General features: G+C 43.4%; 1 long non-coding RNA gene across 1 annotated transcript in view; it reads left to right on the top strand.

Annotated features, from left to right (window-relative positions):
• LOC141099820 (uncharacterized) overlaps positions 1-9926 on the top strand; it is a 59592-nt gene extending 49666 nt beyond the window's left edge. Inside the window, exon 3 of the long non-coding RNA XR_012234536.1 lies at positions 9033-9926. This is a non-coding gene — a long non-coding RNA (uncharacterized lncRNA). The remainder of the gene's footprint in view (positions 1-9032) is intronic.
• The last annotated feature ends 8042 nt before the right edge of the window (positions 9927-17968 follow it).

The raw sequence follows: 17968 nt of genomic DNA, 5'->3' as shown, positions 1-17968 counted from the left end.
GGAACAAGCAGGATAGCAGACAAGATATGCGCATGCACATTGATCCAGGAGTTCTTGAGACAAAACAGACATAGCAGACATGGCGGACATGACACCCTAATTCTAACCCTAATCCAAGCCCTAACCCTAATCCAAACCCTAACCATAACTTTAGCCCCAACCTTAACTTTAGCCCCAACCCTAACCCTATCCCTACACCTAACCCTAACAGAAAAATGGAAATAAATACTTTTTTTATTTTATTATTTTTCCCTAAGGGGGTGATAAAGGGGGATTTGATTTACTATTTATAGTGGGGTTTAAAATGATTTTTGCATCACCACATTTTGAGAGCTATAATTTTTCCATATTTTGGCTCACAGAGTCATGTGAGGTCTTGTTTTTGCGGGACGAGTTGGCGATTTTATTGGTACCATTTCGTGCACATGACATTTTTTTATTGCTTTTTATTACGATTTTTGGGAGGCAGAACAAAAACCAGCAATTCATGAATTTCTTTTAGGGAGCGTTTATACCATTCCACGTGTGGTAAAATTGATAAAGCATCTTTATTCTTCGGGTCAGTATGATTACAGCGATACCTCATTTATATAATTTTTTTCATGTTTTGGCGCTTTTATACAATAAAGACTATTTTATATAATAAATAATTATTTTTGGATCGCTTTATGATGCTGTATGGCGGCTCATTTTTTGCAGGAAAAGATGGCATTTTCAGCGGTACCACGTTTATTTATATCCGTCTTTTTAATCACGTGTTATTCCACTTTTTGTTCAGCGGTATGATGATAAAGCATTTTTTTTGCCTTGTTTTTTTCTGAGGTTCACTAAAGGGGTTAACTAGTGGGACAGTTTTATAGGTCGGGTTGTTATGGACGCGGCGATACTAAATATGTGTAGTTTTATTGTTTTTTTCATTTGCATAAAGAAATGTATTTATTGGGAAAACATTTTTTTTCTTTATTTAGGAATTTTTAAAAAATATTTTTTCACATGTTATTTTTTTTTCTTTATTACATTGTTCCAGGATGGGATATCATTATATCATGTCAGATCGCTGATCTGACACTTTGCACAGCGCTGTGTCAGATCAGCGATCTGACAGGCAGTGAAGGAGGCTTGCCGATGCCTGCTCTCAGCAGACACTGACAAGCCACGTCACTGCAGGACCCAGCGGCCATCTTGGAGCTAGGGGTCTCCATGGAAACACTCACATCGCATTGTTCTGAGGGAAGCACACAGAGAGCCCCCTCCCTGCGCAATGCTTCTGTATGCCACTGGAACACTGCGATCGTGTTTGTCCGTGACCACTCCTGGCACTTAGTTCCAGGTGTCAACTGTGAGAATCAGCTGACACCCGGCCGCGATCAGCCACGCTCCCCCCGTGAGCATGGCTGATTGTGTATGATGTACTATTCTGTCCATGGGCATTAAGTCCCAGGGCACATGGACGGAATAGTACGTCCAAGGTCAGAAAGGGGTTAAAGGGGTTGTCCCTTTTCAAACAATGTTCTACACCCATTGCAGTATGTTAACAAAAGACAAACCACGCAGTACTCACCAAACCATGCAGTGTCCGTCATTGGCTTCAGTAGTGACCTTATGACGACAGCGTGCCAGCAAACCACTGAGCTCGGCGGCTCTGAAGCGAGAGTTTCAACAACACTGGCAGAGCCATTGCATCCACTGATTGGCTGCTCTACTATCAATGTGACTTTAATGCCAAAGCAAATGCCAGACACTGGGAGCAGTGGTGAATACAGGAAAGGTGAATATAGCGCAGTTTGTTGTTTTTTAACAACCTGCAGAAAGAACAATGTCTGAAAGGGACAACTCATTTAAAGTATAAAGGGAGTTATCCTTAAAACTATTTAACTGTTCATATATGACCTAGCCCCTAAAAAATCATACTGCTACGTTAGGTTTTAGTATTGTTGTTGTTGTTAATAGTGTTGTATAGAAAAGCAGTTTTATTACACATGTAAATGATGGTACTACGGTGCACTCTAGGCATGGCTAAGGGCTTTGCGCACTTTTCTGCCCCCTCAATTAAGGCCCCGTCACACTTAGCGATGCACCAGCGATCCCGACAACGATATGACCCGGACAGGATCGCTACTGCATCGCTAAGTGGTCGCTAGTGAGCTGCCAAACAGGCAGATCTCACTAGCGATGTAGCGACGCAGCAGCGGTCGTTACTTACCTGTCAGACACGGCGATGATGACGTCCTCCCGCCCGCGTCCACGCGTCGCTCGTCGGCGCCAGCAGGAAGCCCAGCAGGAAGCCGCCGCCGAGAAACAACCCAGGACGTTCTCGCGCGATCAGCGATAACCAGCGGGGGAGCCGGTCGGAGGTAAGTATCACACATAGCGATATCGCTAGCAATATCGCTGCTACGTCACAAAATCGGTGACGCTTTAGCGATATTGCTAGCAATATCGCTTAGTGTGACGGGGCCTTTACCTTCCTCCTCCCCTCCCCTTATGGTAATTAACAACATCTGCTTCAGAGCTCTGCCTGATCTAAATTCCAAGCCCTGCACATGCTCACATTGCATGGACCATGAGCGCACAGCTCCACTATGTGCAGGGGCCAAATCCTCTCATCTCCCTCTCCTGTATGTAGTTGCTGAAAGTAGACTGAAATAAAAATGTGCACAATGTTATTGTGTACACACTCTCAACCCCTCTCCTGTATATAGTAGCTGCATTCTGCCATGTGATACCATTTGCATCAAGCTGCCACTACAAACAGGAAAGGCAGATGAGAGCTCCCGTACACTAACATGCAGGGGCCAAGCACAGGCGCAAACTTTCTTCATCTCCTGTCAGCACTGGTCACTGCTACTTTGGGATCCTGTATGCAGCGAGCACCTGCTGCACACAGGAGGAGGGGATGAGAACTCAGCCCATGCTGTGTCAGTGTGCGCAGAACTGGAAATTGAGATCAGACAGTGCTTCGAAGCAAGCACTGTCAATCACCATAATGGGAGGGACAGAGGATGGTAATTCAGGGGGCGAAATGGTGCATAGAGCCCTTGGCCATGCCAAGAGTGCACTGAAGCCCCATCATTTGTATATCTAATAAAACAGTTTTCCTGTACAACAAATTTACTATAATGTACAGATCCTGTATAATTTTAAAGTAGTTCAATTTTAGTTGGGGGGCCATAGAATCCTGTTAACCTTGAAAGGGTATTCCCATCTCCAAGATCCTATCCCAATATGTAGTAGATCCTATCCCAATATGTAGTAGATGTAATAATAATAATAGTAGCAAATACCTCCAATTCTAAATGTAGTACAGTTTTTTTTATTTGCTATGTCCCATTCCTCATGTGTAGGCATTGCAGGACCTTAGGCATCCATGGTTACGACCACTTGCAACTAGCTAACTGTCACTTCATCAGTGGACATAACCATGGATGCCTAAGGTCCTGCAATGCCTACACATGAGGAATGGGACATATTACACCTACTAGATATTGGGATAGAATAATGGAGATGGGTATACTCCTTGAAATATAAAAATTTCAGTGCTTGTAAAAGCCAGTCGTATTTTTATGCTCTCAGGTTTGTAGCCTTTACCCCTCCAGTTCATTAGACAAATGCAATGTTAATGGCTGCATGGTTAAGTGATGTGAGGAAATGGCCAGGAAGGTTAAATAGTTCATTGCCTGTAAATTAGATTAACTGGTAGCCATCTGCTCATCATATGAAACTAGGCTTCTCCGAGTCATACCTCTAATCTTTGGATGCAATGGTATTTTTCTCAAATGGATTACAATTAAAATTCTTGCCCAATTCAACTGGCTTCTTCTCCTACACAAACCCACATCTTTGATGCACTTTTTATGCAATTTTCTTTTCTTACTATTGTAATGTGTTATGGTTGTACCCTAAATAGGGATACTTTCCTCTTGGGTTGAACAAAGTTAATTTATTAAAATCACAACAGAAATTAAAGTTATGACTATAGCAAAATTGATTTTAGAATGTTCTTTACAATATGCACATTCTGTAAAAAATAAAATAAAAAATAAGCAATAATTACCATACTGCTCTCCCGATGCCCCTCTTTTTATACCAACTAATACCGGCCAGTCTCTTTTTCCCTGTTGCAGTAATATAGTCCTGACTTATTAACGTGATTGTTAACGGACACTGTTTTGTGTGTTAATCTGCAGAATTGTCAGCAAGTCACGTGGCAAATTACTACTATTTGCTAGCCCTTTCCTTTTCTAGACTACTAAAGATCACAGTTTTCAAAACTCAACATATTCCTGAACCATCACAAAACCTTTTCAATCACAAAATCTGAGTTCTGGGAAAAAAATATCTGACCCCAATCGTTTTGCCAGTCACTATCTCACATTAATATTTCATGTAGAAATATCATTTACTCTCATATAACTGTTGATAAACTCTACAGATTATATTGATATCTTAAAGGAATGCTGTATAGTTTATTCACCTAACAGTAAATACCATAACCCTCTATTTCCCAAATGGAACCATCCTAGCATTTTTTTTTACGTTTTCCTTTTTCCCCCCTTTTCATTATTTGCTTCTTACTGTTCTTCTTGTATCTGTTTTTAATCTCCTCATACTGGTAAAAGCCTTGATACTATCTTACATATTTTGTAACTGATACAAACTAATCGAAAGGTATTGCTATTTTCTGCTTTACACATTTCATTATCTTTTTTTTGTAACCTTGCTACTTTTTTGAAGATTTCTTCAATTCCCTATAGCTCATCTGTCATTCAGCTGTCCTCCATGACATAAATAATCTGGAAAACCTCTGCTTCTTAAGTGGGTTTTTCATTTCCTATTCAGCCCTGCTGACTCTTATCTGTTTCATTCTGGATTGTTCACTGTGTATCGATAAGAGAAGGTAGGTTTATTAAACAATAATTATGTGTTATTCCTGGCACTGTACGATTATGCTTTTTTATCTCAAAGTTAGCCGTCACAGCTTCATCTTATCAACCAAAGCTCCATTTTACATGAACATAAGATACCCCGATCTTCATGTTTGCAGCTTAATAACTTTGTAATTTATAGTAAATTCATACAAACGTTCCTTTCTAGTGGAATTATTAGATTATGACATTCAATTCCATTTGACTTTATTTTACCAGGTGGCCAAAAAATATTCAGTTTCTTTTACCAATCTTTTTGTACCTAATATTAGCTCAGCAACCTTTTTAATTTTCACGTATTTTTCATCATGGGAATAAAAAGCGTAAAAACAGGAGAAAACCTATGTGGATAAATAAACATGTCATGGGGCCATAAATGCAAAAACGAAAGTATTTAAACTACTAAAAACACAAAAACAATCAAGAATAACTATAAAGCTATAAGGAAAAAAAGTAAAAGAAAAACAGATAAAAGAGGCAAAGAGACATAATAACGTGAATCCTAAAATGTTCTATATTGATAGAAAGTGTGAAAATTTTAAATCTAAATGGGTCGGCCGTTTAATAGGTAATGAGATTAAAATTTGCAGCGTTATGACGAGAAGGTTTATATTAATTTTTAACTTCTATTGCAGTCACAGAGGAAAATGAAATGTCAGGTGAAATGCAGAGGGACATAGTAAACTCTTCATTAAATGATGCCTATTTAACCCAAGGAAATGCACACCGCAGTCTTTTAAAACTTGAAATAGATAAATCAAGGATTCATAAATAATGTTAGGTCCAGAAATATTTGGACAGTTACCTGATCATCGTGATATTGGCTCTACATGCCACTATTTTTTATTTAAAATGAAACAACTGAGAAACAATTAAAGTGAAGACTTTCTTGTTAAATAAAAGGATAGAACAAAAATATCCTGTGAAACATTTTGAAATTGCAACCAATTTTCTACAAAGCCTCCTCATTTCAGCAGCTCAAAGTAATTGGACAAATTAATTTTACCATAAATAAAATGGCCATTTTTAATACTTTGTAGAGAGACATTTGCAGGCAATGACCGCATGAAGTCTGGAAGCCATGGACGTTGCCAAACTCTAGGTTTTCTCCTTTGTGATGCTTTGCCAGGTCTTTACTGTAGTTGGCTTCAGTTCTTGCTTGTTTGTGTGTCTTTCTGTTTTGAGTTCTGTCTTATGCATGTGAAATGCATTTTCGATGGGGTGGAAATCTGGTGACTGACCCTGCCATTGCAGAATATTCCACTTCTTTGCCATAAAAACTCCAGGGTTGCTTTTGCAGTATGTTTTGGGTTGGGTCTTCATCCATGTGTACTGTGATGGACTGAAAAATCAACCATGCTGTATTTAGTTGAATCTGAGCAGAAACTATAGCCCTGTACACTTCAGAATTCAATTGGCTGCTTCTGTCTTCATTCACATCCTCAATAAACACTAGTGACCCAGTGCCATTGGGAGCCATGCATGCCATCACACTGTCTCTACCCATATTTTACAGAGGATATGCTGTGCTTTGGATCACTAGCCGAACCAAGCCTTCTCCATTCTTTCTTCTTCCCATCATTCTAGTACAAATTGTTCTTAGTTGTATCTGTCTAAAGAATGCTTTACAGAACTGGGCTGGCTTCTTTGGATTTTTTTTATGTCTAATCTGGCCTTTTCATTTTAAGGCTGATTAATGATTTTCACCTTGTGCTGAACCCTCTATAGGCTCTCATGAAGTTTTCTCTTTATGGTGGACATACCGTATTTTTCGAACTATAAGGCGTACTTTTTTCCTCCAAAATTGTGGAGGAAAATGGGGGGTGTCTTATAGTCTGGATGTTCCTAATCTGGCTGTGATGGGGAGGTGGGGGAGCAGCAGCGGCGGGGCAGCAGGTCACAGGAGGCAGAAGACGCAATTTTTTCCTCCAAAAATGTGGAGGAAAATGGGGGTGTGTCTTATAGTCCGGATGTCCCTAATCTGGCTGTGGTGGTGGAGCGGCAGCGGCGGAGCAGTGGGTCACAGGAGGCAGTAGCCGGCTGTTTCAGCTAACTCCTGTGCCCACTGCTAAAGAAAAACGAATATTCATTGCATTCCACTCCCATGGGTGTGGAAAGGAGTGAATATTCATTTCTCTTTAATAACGAGCACAGTGTTATCCACAGCAGCCTGGCTTAAGAGTATGCGGGCTACTTAACACAATGAATATTCACTGCATTCCACTTGCATGGCGTCACTGCCATGTGCTGCTTACAAGCATAAAGCATCTATTGGCACTTGAGCCGGACTCTGTGAGGGCGCACAGGGAAGGTAAGAATGTTTTTTTTCTGCTGGGGGCCACTCATACCAGGATGGGTATGGGGGCCAATCATACCAGGATAAGGATGGGGACATGTATACTAGGACAGAGATGGGGTCCCTGCATATTACGATAGGGATTGGGGCCAACCATAGCAGGATAAGGATGGGGCCATGCATAGGATGGGGCCATGCATATTAGGATAAGGATGGGGCCATGCATACTAGGATAAAGATGGGGCCATGCATACCTTGAAGATGGGTCATGCATATCAGAATAAGGATGGGGCTATGCATATGATGATAAGGATGGGACCATGCATACCAGTATAAGGATGAAGGCCATGCACACCAGGATAAGGATGGGGCCAATCATACCACGATAAGGATGGGGCTATGCATACCAGGATAAGGATGGGGCTATGCATACTAGGATGGAGATGGGGTCCCTGCATGCCAGGATAGAGATTGGGGCCAATCATATTATATTTGAGCTCCCAAGTTCGTCAGTGCACTTTTTTTTTGGATTGTGCCAAACTGTTGATTTGGCCACTTCTGACATTTCTGCAATCTGATGGATTTCTTCCTTTTTTCCAACCTAATGATGGTATCATGGGGTTACCGCCACAGAGAGGAGCCAGAAGACCGCAGCTTCCGATTGCTCCTACTAATGCATTGAAAGGAAGCACTTCACGTTCTTTTGAAATGGTGCTTATTTATTTTGGCAGAACAGAGTTTAATTGGCCATGTTGGAAGCTCTGGGAGTCTGAGCTCTCAGTTGAGCTCGGTTAGCCACTCCTATCCTCTATATAATCTGGGTCCTGATTCAAACACATGTCAGAGCTAGTTTATGCTGCATGGCTAGGAGGAGAGGTGTATTTTGGTGCTTATATGAGAAGGAGTTTGGAGGAGTTATTTGTGACTGTTGTTTGGGTTTGTAAGTATGATAATTCCCTTCCCTCCTATTTTGGTTTCTACCCATCCTGCACTCACCGGTGCATTCCTCTGTTGTATGTGAGTGAATATTTGCATGCCTGGTATTTTAAGTTACCCCTTGTTTGTGTTGCCTTGTACTTCGGGTTGGTGCATTGCGGTGCACGGCAGCTCCTCTCTTCCCTGGGTGGGGGAAGGGAACAGACGGAGGGCTGATTCAGGAGATAAGGCAAGGGTGGTGGCTCCGGCATCTTTACCTTCAGTACTATCAGTGATCAGCACTGACATCTCATCTCCAGAGATCTTGGTGCCGAGATCTCCATCTGTGCATGCACCGCCCCCAGCAGCCATTTTCCCGGAGTCCACCGCATAGGAAACCATGAAACTGCGGGGGCTCTGGCCTTTCACAAAATGTTGGCAGAGCACCCGCAGCACTGTACACCCGCAGCACCAGACACCCACAGTGGCGCAACGTACTTCCAAACACCCCCTCATCCCAGCCTGCGGTCTGCAGCAGCGCTCCACTCTTGCCTCCTCCAGCAGCGACCCTGGGACCCTGCTTCACCGCAGCCACCTCCCCCAGTAAGCAATAAGACACATGGATTATAAGAAGCACCACCATTTTATTAAAAAAAAGTTTTTTTCCTATTTTTCCCCTCAAAATTTGGGGTGCGTATTATAATCCGAAGTGTCTTATAATCCACAAAATACGGTAATAAAAGACCTGTATGGTATGATTTTCTATGTGTTTAGCTACATAAGTGTTTGTCTAGAATTGTACATCAGATGACATTTTATTAGTAATTAACAGAAATATTGGTAGCTTCAAAAGTTCAACCTATTTTTTTTTGTTTATTGCTGGATCACAATTGCAGGATAATAGGTGGACCTCGATGGACTTGTAAGAGGGTGAAGAGGAAGAAGAGCCCAAAAGGGTTTACCTCCCATGCTCCATGTCCAGAACCAACTAGCCGAGTAGCAGGGTTGCCGGGGTGAAGACTTTCTGGCCTGGACCGACTGCACCATGTGACTGTTGGGGGTAATGAGGAAAGGGAAGGGGCGGTGGACCGGAAGCTATGCAGGCAGAGTGCGCGAAAGCAGAGCGCGCCAGACACAGAGCAGAGTGCGCTAGAGACAGAGCTGAGCGTGCCAGACGGAGAGCAGGCTCCAGCACTGCGCTCCCAGAGAGAGAGAACTCCCCGTCAGAGCACTTGGACTGTAGGATAAGACGTTGAGAGTGCTGTATGTGAGTACGTGTACTCGGTAGCCTCCGTGAGCAGAGGAGACTTCCTCGCTGACACTGCAGAGACAGTGACCCGAGCGCGCAGTTCCGGTGACCACAGTGACAAGCCGGAGCCCCTGAGTGTGGCAGAGAGACTTCCCAGTGTGCACAATATCGTTCCTGTGGAAAGAGTCGGGGTATCATATAGAGACTCAGAGCAGGGGAGACTCAGGTCCGCAGTGTCTCCCTGCTCCTTGCTTTAACCCCTGAAGTTCCAACTTCGTGCAGAAGACAGACTACAGAGACTGCAAGCGCCGCTGTTGTAAGTGCCAACGTGAGAGGAGACCCTTCAATTAAGCTTTCCCCGGACTGATAAGATATAATACTCCCAGTTTAACCATTTCAATGCTGCATAACTGTTAAATAGCTTTCTTTACTCTATTTTGATGTTTTACTGTTTACTCTGTCAAATTTAACCCCCCACTGCTCCTCCCTGCATGGAGAGAAAATTCCCTATAAGTAAACCTTTACTTCTTGGTCTGTCTTGGATCCGTAGTGACATCCAGTTTATTACAGACTTACAGGTATTTCTCACAAAATTAGAATATGATCAAAAAATTAATTTATTTCAGTTCTTCAATTCAAAAAGTGAAACTCATATAGTAGATAGTCATTACAAACAGAGTAATCTACTGTATTTCAAGTGTTTATTTCTGTCAATGTTGATTATTACAGCCAATGAAAACCCAAAAGTCATTATCTTAGTTAACTAGAATACTTTATAACACCAGCTTGAAAAATGATTTCAAAATTCGAAATGCTGGCCTACTGAAATGTATGTTCAGTAAATGCACTCAATACTTGGTGGGGGCTCCTTTTGCATCAATTACTGCATCGATGCGGCATGGCATGGAGGCGATCAGCCTGTGGCAATGCTGAGGTGTTTAGTTATGGAAGCCTAGGTTGCTTTGATAGCAGCCTTCAGCTCGTCTGCATAGTTGGGTCTGGTGTCTCCCATATTCCTCTTGACAATACCCCATAGATTCTCTAGTGGGTAAAGGTTAGGCAAGTTTGCTGAATAACCAAGCACAGTGATACTGTTGTTTTTAAACCAGGTATTGGTAATTTTGACAGTGTGGACAGGTGCCACGTCCTGCTGGAGAATGAAATTTCCAGCTCCAAAAAGCTTGCCGGCAGAGGGAAGCATGAAGTGCTCTAAAATTTCCTTGTAGACGGCTGCACTGACTTTGGTCTTGATAAAACAAAGTGGACCTACACCAGCAGATGACATGGCTCCCCAAACCATCACTGATTGTGGAAACTTCACACTAGACCTCAAGCAGCTTGGATTGTGTGCCTCTCCACACTTCCTCCAGACTCCAGGACCTTGATTTCCAAATAAAATGCAACATTTACTTTCATCTGAAAACAACAGCTTGGACCACTGAGCAACAGTCCAGTTCTTTTACTCCTTGGCCCAGGTGAGACACTTCTGTCATTGTCTATTGGTCATAAGTGGCTTGACACAAGGAATGCGACACTTGTAGCCTATGTCCTGGATACGTCTGTGTGTGGTGGCTCTTGAAGCCATGGCTCCAGCAGCAGTCCACTCCTTGTGAATCTCCCTCAAATTTTTAAATGGCCTTTTCTTAACAATCCTCTCAAGGCTGCGGTTATCCCGGTTGCTTGTGCACCGTTTTCTAACACACTTTTTCTTTCCACACAAATTTCCATTAATATTCTTGGATACAGCACTCTGTGAACAGCCAGCTTCTTTAGCAATGACCTTTTGTGGCTTTTCCTTCTTGTGGAATGCGTCAGTGACTGCCTTCTGGACATCTATCAAGTCAGCAGTCTTCCCCATGATTGTGGAGCCTACTGAAACAGACTAAGGGACCTTTTCAAATACTTAGGAAGTCTTTGCAGGTTTTTCTTTTGTTAATTATTCTAATTTACTGAGATTAATACTTTTGGGGTTTTCATTGGCTATAAGCCATAATCAGCAACATTAACAGAAATAAGCACTTCAAATAGATCACTTTGTTGGTAATGAGAATGACTCTATATAATATATGAGTTTCACTTTTTGCATTGAAGAACTGAAATCAATTAACTTTTTGATGATATTCTAATTTTGTGAGAAGCATCTGTATGTATTATCTTCAGACATGGCCACATTCACACATTCAGTATTTGGTCAGAGTTTTACATCAGCATTTGTAAATTTCCACACTTGTCACAATAATCATAAAGTGCATACCCCTTCTCTATCATCACTTCTGGACACAGCCCAAGAAAATTTATCATCTCAGGTTATGAAGGGATAAATGCTTCAAAATTAAAATTCTAATTTTTTATTAAGGGTAAATACATATAAAATATACAATTTAAAGATGAAGCAGGTAACTAAGCAGCTAACATGGATATGCGGGAAGTTTTACAATTTTTTTATGTATGTAACCAAATAACTGTACACAGAGGGATCTCCAGCCAAGGATAGGCTAAATTACAAGTATTTTAATAATAGCAAATTACATAATATAGGTAAATTTATTTTGAGGCCATCTTTGTAAAGCATGAACATTTGATTACAATATGTATTTGGCCAATTTGATCGGTTATATACCCTCGCTTGGGCCTCATGTGCCTGGAGAAGATGTTCCCTTACGATAGGCATTACGTGTACCATCCTTTCTTGCAGCTGGGCGACAGGTTCAATGACACTCCGTTGCAGCATGACCTCGGCTTCCCGAGTTTCCTTGGCAATGACCAATAGCCCTCGTGGATGTCAGCCGTACAGGAGCTCAAACGGTGAGAAGCCACTGGAGGCCTGTGGGAATTCTCTGATAGAAAAAAGCAAGAACGGGAGCACATAGTCCCAGTCCTGTTCATTCTTCTCAATGACCCTCTTGAGCATGGCCTTCAAGGTCTTGTTGAATTGTTCCACCAGCCCATCGGTCTGCTGATAGTAAATGGAGGTTTGTTCCTGGGCGATCTGGAGGAGTCTACACAGCTCCCGAATCACTTTGCTCATAAACAGGGTCCCCTGGTCCGTTAAAATCTCTTTGGACAAACCGGTCCTGGCAAAGATATGGACAAGCTCCCAGGCTATACTCTTAGCTGAGGCGTTCCTCAGTGGCACTGCTTCCAGGTATCTGGTCGCGTAATTCATGACCATTGATATGTACTGATGGCCACGTGCTGATTTAATGAGGGGACTTACCAAGTCCATAGCAATCCTCTCGAAGGGGATTTCTGTCACAGGCAAGGGCACTAAGGGGCTTTGGAAGTGAGAGGTAGGAGCAGTTATTTGACAGGTGGGACAGGACCCACAATAATTCAGGATCTCTCGGTAACACCCTGGCCAATAGAACCTCTGTAAGATTCTCTCCTGAGTTTTCTCCACCCCTTGATGTCCACCCAAAACATGTGAATGTGAAGAAAATGTTTCAGCTCACCCCTTAGCGTCCTCCGGATAACAGGATCCACACCATCGCACGGAGCCGCCCTGGCCTGGCGGATACAGGTCCAAACACACAATATTCTCCAGCGATCTCTGGCAGGAATTATTCCTTTATTTCTTTTCATTAAAAGAGCATGTTACAAGTAGTGGATACCCCAGTGGATGGTAAAAAATCCGACACATTTAAACTAAAAAAAGACTCTTGAGTTGAAACGCGTTGGATTTTTACCATCCACTGGGGTATACACTACCTGTAACATGCTCTTTTAACGAAAAGAAATAAAGGAATAATTTTTTTTAACCACCTTCCTGCCTGAGATCATTGGAGATTACTGTGTGTTAAAACATGTGAATGGGTCATGTCTAAATCCCTCCGCCAGTAGGGTTCTGGAACTAACAACTGCTCTACTATCTCTTCTCCCCTCAGTTTGGTCACCCGATACAACAACTCACCATGTACTGCAAAATAAGGAAACCTGGTGTCTGCCCCCGGCTCTTGAGCAACCCCATAGCATACATTCACATTCTCAAATGCCCCCTTCAATGTAAGGTCCCGAAGTTGAGCAGTCCCAAAGTTCTCTTCTGGCACCTCTAAGTCAGGGAAGCTGGACTCCTCTATTACTGTCTTGTCCTCCTCTCCAGTGAGGACGCATAGGGGAACTCCTTCACCTTGATTTTGATGTATTCACCTTCAGAGGGGCCTGGCTTTTAACCGGGACACTCTGTACATTCCCCTTTTGCCACAAGTTTCAAAACAGAGCAAAATCCTGCCCCATGATTACAGGATGGATTAAGTCCTTTACTATCCCAATCTCATGGGCTCTATCACCACAGGCTGTTCCCATGGTTACGCGGGCTACAGGGTAGTCCTTGGTGTCTCCATGCATGCAACGGATGCCTACAAACTTATTTAGGATTAACTGATGGGGCAGTGTAGTGCTCATTAGGGTCACCAGATTTCCAGAGTCCAACAGTGCTAGAACCATTACCCCATTGACGGATATGGCACAGGACTGTGGACCCTCGCTGGGCTGACAGTCCAAACTGCAGGCAAGGTAGGCATAGTAGGAGCAGCGCCGGTCTAAACTACAGTTCATAGGCTCAGGGGGCATATAACACCGGATGGCGACGTGTCGAGGATTGTGAAACCGCCAACAGACCACATCCTTCAGAACAGGCTTAGGTGACCCCTCAGCAGGGTTGGGACGCCCCTCAGCTGTGGGTCTAGCCACCCTCCATGGTGAGCCCACCCCGTTTGGGGTATCCCAGTATGGGGAAGTAGCAAGGTCTGGTTTCCTAAGGGATTTCTCCACAGCCTGGTGTCTAAACCAAGTCATCTGCATTCTGGGGGTCGTCCTGGGCAACCTAAGTCTGTATTAGCCTGGAGAGGGAGTGGACGAACCTGTCCATCACCAAATGCTCAACCATTTGGACTGGAGTGGAAGTCTCTGGCTGCAGCCACTTTTTAACCAGGTGCAACAGATCAAACATCTGGGAGCGTGGGGACTCGCTGAGCCCTTACCGACATTGTCACTCCCAGGCATGCCTAAGTCTCATTTTTTAATTTGCCATACTCTTTGGCATCCCGGAGGGCTAAGTTGTAATATGCCCTTTGGGGTTCACTAGTCAAATAGGGGGCCAGCACTTCTGCCCACTGCTCTGTTGGTAGCCTCTCACACTCCGCTACCGGCTAGAGCACAGTAAAAAAGGCTTCAACATCATCACCCGGGGTCATTTTCTGTAAAGCTCGTCTTACTGTGTTCCGAACGTGCGAGTTATCACCTGGAGACAGAGAGGAGACCACCGGCTTTACAAGATCCGCCTCTGCGAGGAGATCCATTTGCCGTGTTAGCGCTTCATGCTGCTGTCGCTGCTGCTGCATTTGGTGTTGAAGCTGCTGTACTAATGGCTTATTTGTCTCCTGCTGCGCCGCTCGCTTTTACTGACTGGTGAGTGGATGTTGCTGCTGTACTTGGATGAGATGCTTGACATGCTCCTCCATGCTTGTTCCTGGAATGCTGCCCACACGCAAAACACCACAACTTGCCTGCTTTCTCAGGTAGACACAGGAACCATTCTGGTAGAGAATCAACTGCTGGTTGATTGTGGATGTATAAACCTTGGCAGGGTTCAGCAAAATAAACAGAGCCTTGCTGGCATAATGGTAAAACAAACAAAAACACAGTCCTTTTGAGCCCATACCCTGCAGTGTTCACCTGCAGTAATCCCGCACAGTCCTTTAGCTCCTCCGGGAGCTACGTGGTAGCTCCTGCTCTCCCAATACACACCTACACTGAATCTCATGGCTAGGTATTTAACACCCATGTGATGGTCACATGACCTTGACCTCACACAGGTCCTGGCAGGACTCTGCATGTGGAGATACAGTAGACCTCGGCCCACCCGCTCTATGAAAGTCCACTAAAACCAGCCCATAACATACATTCCTATTAACCCTCTCAGCACTTAGTGTGCTGGAGGAAAAAAACACTCTGGTTTTACATCATTGACAGCAGTAGGCACAGTGACACATATCTCCCTTCATACACTGTGCCAGTGACTGTCACAGTATATACAGTCCCATCCTCCTCAATCACTGAGTGTATATAGTGGGGAAAAAAAACTACTGTATTTAGTCAGCCACCAATTGTGCAAGTTCTCCCACTTAAAAAGATGAGAGAGGCCCGTAATTGACATCATAGGTAGCCCACAACTATGAGAGTCAAAATGAGAAAACAAATCCAGAAAATCACCTTATCTGATTTGGTAAGATTTATTTTGCAAATTATGGTGGAAATGAACTTTTGTTAAAGACCAAATGCTTATTTTCCACCATAACGCTATGCGATATACGCCGACGCCGGCAATGGAGGAGATGGAGAAATTCATTTCTCTGCCTCTTCCACAGCTGTGCGAGAGACTCAGAGCACAGTAGCACGACACTCGGCTCCTGCTCGCAGCAGAGCAGGAGCTGAGAGTCATTAGCATATCACATCTGATGCTCTCCCTAGTGTGACCACGGCGTAAGGGTAGTGTAGCTGTGAGTGAGGCCCGGGGAAACTTCCCCCTCTGCCCCCTTGGTAGCTACACTACTGCTCCCCACACACACAGCATGCACTGTGACAACCCCAGTCCATGAAAATTTATAGCAGCACAGAGTGTGCAGCGATGAATTGAATTAATCCCCATGCCCCTCACAGTATAACATCCACCAATATAGAATTCAGTGCTACACGCAGTACACAAGGTTATATGTCCCCAAACTCTAACAGTAAACAGTGCAACACCCCTCAAACACACAGAGTATAAAGCGTAGTGTCATGAACTCATTTTCTGCTCCACCAGTTGAGAGTTCCCCTTCCATTCTCCCTCTGGTGGTGACAGGAGGTAGTTGGTTTAAGTGGTAGTGATCTGCCACCTGATAAGGAAGATAACGATTGGATCTCTGGAGTATCAGACTGGATATAAGACAGCCAACGCCCTATCCTGTTGCTGGTGATTCAGTCTGCTTCTCAGGTCCTGGACTTCAGCTCTCTTCCAGTCTTCTCAAGTTAAGTTTGTTTTTTGCTATTGTTCACACTTGCGCTTGTTGGTCAATTCAGTTTTTTGTGTAATCAGCCTGCCCCTGCTGGGGCTATGCTGAATTTCCACTCCTATTAATCAGTATTTGCCATTCTGCTTTTTGTTCCTTATTAGATTGGCCTCTTTTTTTGCTCTGTCTCAGAATATTTCAGAGTGCTGATATAGGTTCAGAAGTCTAGTGACTTCAGGGTTAATTTTACTATCAGAAGTGTTGGACAATATTTTTGCAGTTTTTTTTTGGCAGATTGCAGACAGTGTCTTTCCTTTCCTGTCCTTTTTAGTTAGCCGGGCCCCATCGTTTGCTCAGCCTATTTTCCTGCCTTTGTTTGTATTTTCATCTTTTATCACCGTCAATACATGTGGGGGGCTGTCTTTCCTTTGGGGTCTGCTCTGGGGCAATTAGTTTTCCTTTTTTCCTGCTTTAGGCTTATGTAGTTCTCTGGTTGTGACGAGGTGTCTAGAACCATTGTAGGAACACTCCACGACTGCTGCTAGTTGTGCGGTTAAGATCAGGGATCTGCAATCTGCATAGTTACCAACTTCTCTGGTTTTCTGAGACTTAGCTTGTTGTCTTTTTTTCCTCCTCGGTTACCCATTCATAACAGAATCACTAGCCATACTGCAGATTCTAGGGTACTCCAAAGCAGGAAAGAATTGTTAGAAAAAAAACAAAAAAAAAGTGTCAGACTTTTTTCCTCTTTTTCTCTGAGGTCGCAAGAGGATTTTTTCCTAATGGAGAGCAGCTTGCTGCTGAAGTACAGGGAATTTCCACCTACCTTATTCAGTCACATGCTGCTGAACCCAAGATTCCTACTCCTGATGTGTTTTCTGGGGATCGGTCTAAATTTCTGAATTTTAAGAATAATTGTAAATTATTTCTTGCTTTGAAGCCTAACTCATCGGGGAGCTCTGTGCAGCAGGTTAAAATTGTCATCTCCTTGCTGCGCGGCGATCCTCAAGATTGGGCTTTTTCTCTGACACTTGAAAATCCTATTCTGACTAATGTGGATGCATTTTTTCAGGCCTTGGGGTTGTTGTATGATGAACCTAATGCTGTTGATCAAGCTGAGAGAACCCTGTTGGCATTAAACCAGGGTCAGGATCCTGCAGAGTTGTACTGTCAAAAATTCCAAAAGTGGGCGGTCCTTACTACATGGAATGATAGTGCATTGGCAGCTCTCTTTCGGAAAGGTTTGTCAGAGACCGTAAAAGATGTTATGGTGGGATTTCCTGTTCCCTCTGGTCTGGATGGCTCTATGTCATTAGCCATTCAAGTTGATCGGCATTTACGTGAACGTAAAACTACACGGGAGGCGCTGCCACCTTTTGAACAAATGTCTGAACCTATGCAATGTGATGGGGTTTTGTCTAGGGCGCAATGTCGGGAGTTTAGAAGGCTTAATAAGCTGTGTTTTTTCTGTGGAGACGCCTCTCATACTATTTCTGTCTGCCCTAAACAAGAGAAACATTTTGCACACACATTTGCTGTGGGCAGTATAAAACCTAAGTTCCTTTTGGCAATTACTCTGATCTGTTCCTTGTCC

The sequence above is a fragment of the Dendrobates tinctorius genome, unplaced genomic scaffold (genome assembly GCF_039654945.1).
Source record: "Dendrobates tinctorius isolate UK_male_01 unplaced genomic scaffold, ASM3965494v1 ptg000102l, whole genome shotgun sequence".
Lineage (NCBI taxonomy): Eukaryota > Metazoa > Chordata > Amphibia > Anura > Dendrobatidae > Dendrobates > Dendrobates tinctorius.
Note: the sequence above shows the minus strand (reverse complement) of the source record. Positions and strands in the feature narration are given on the sequence as shown.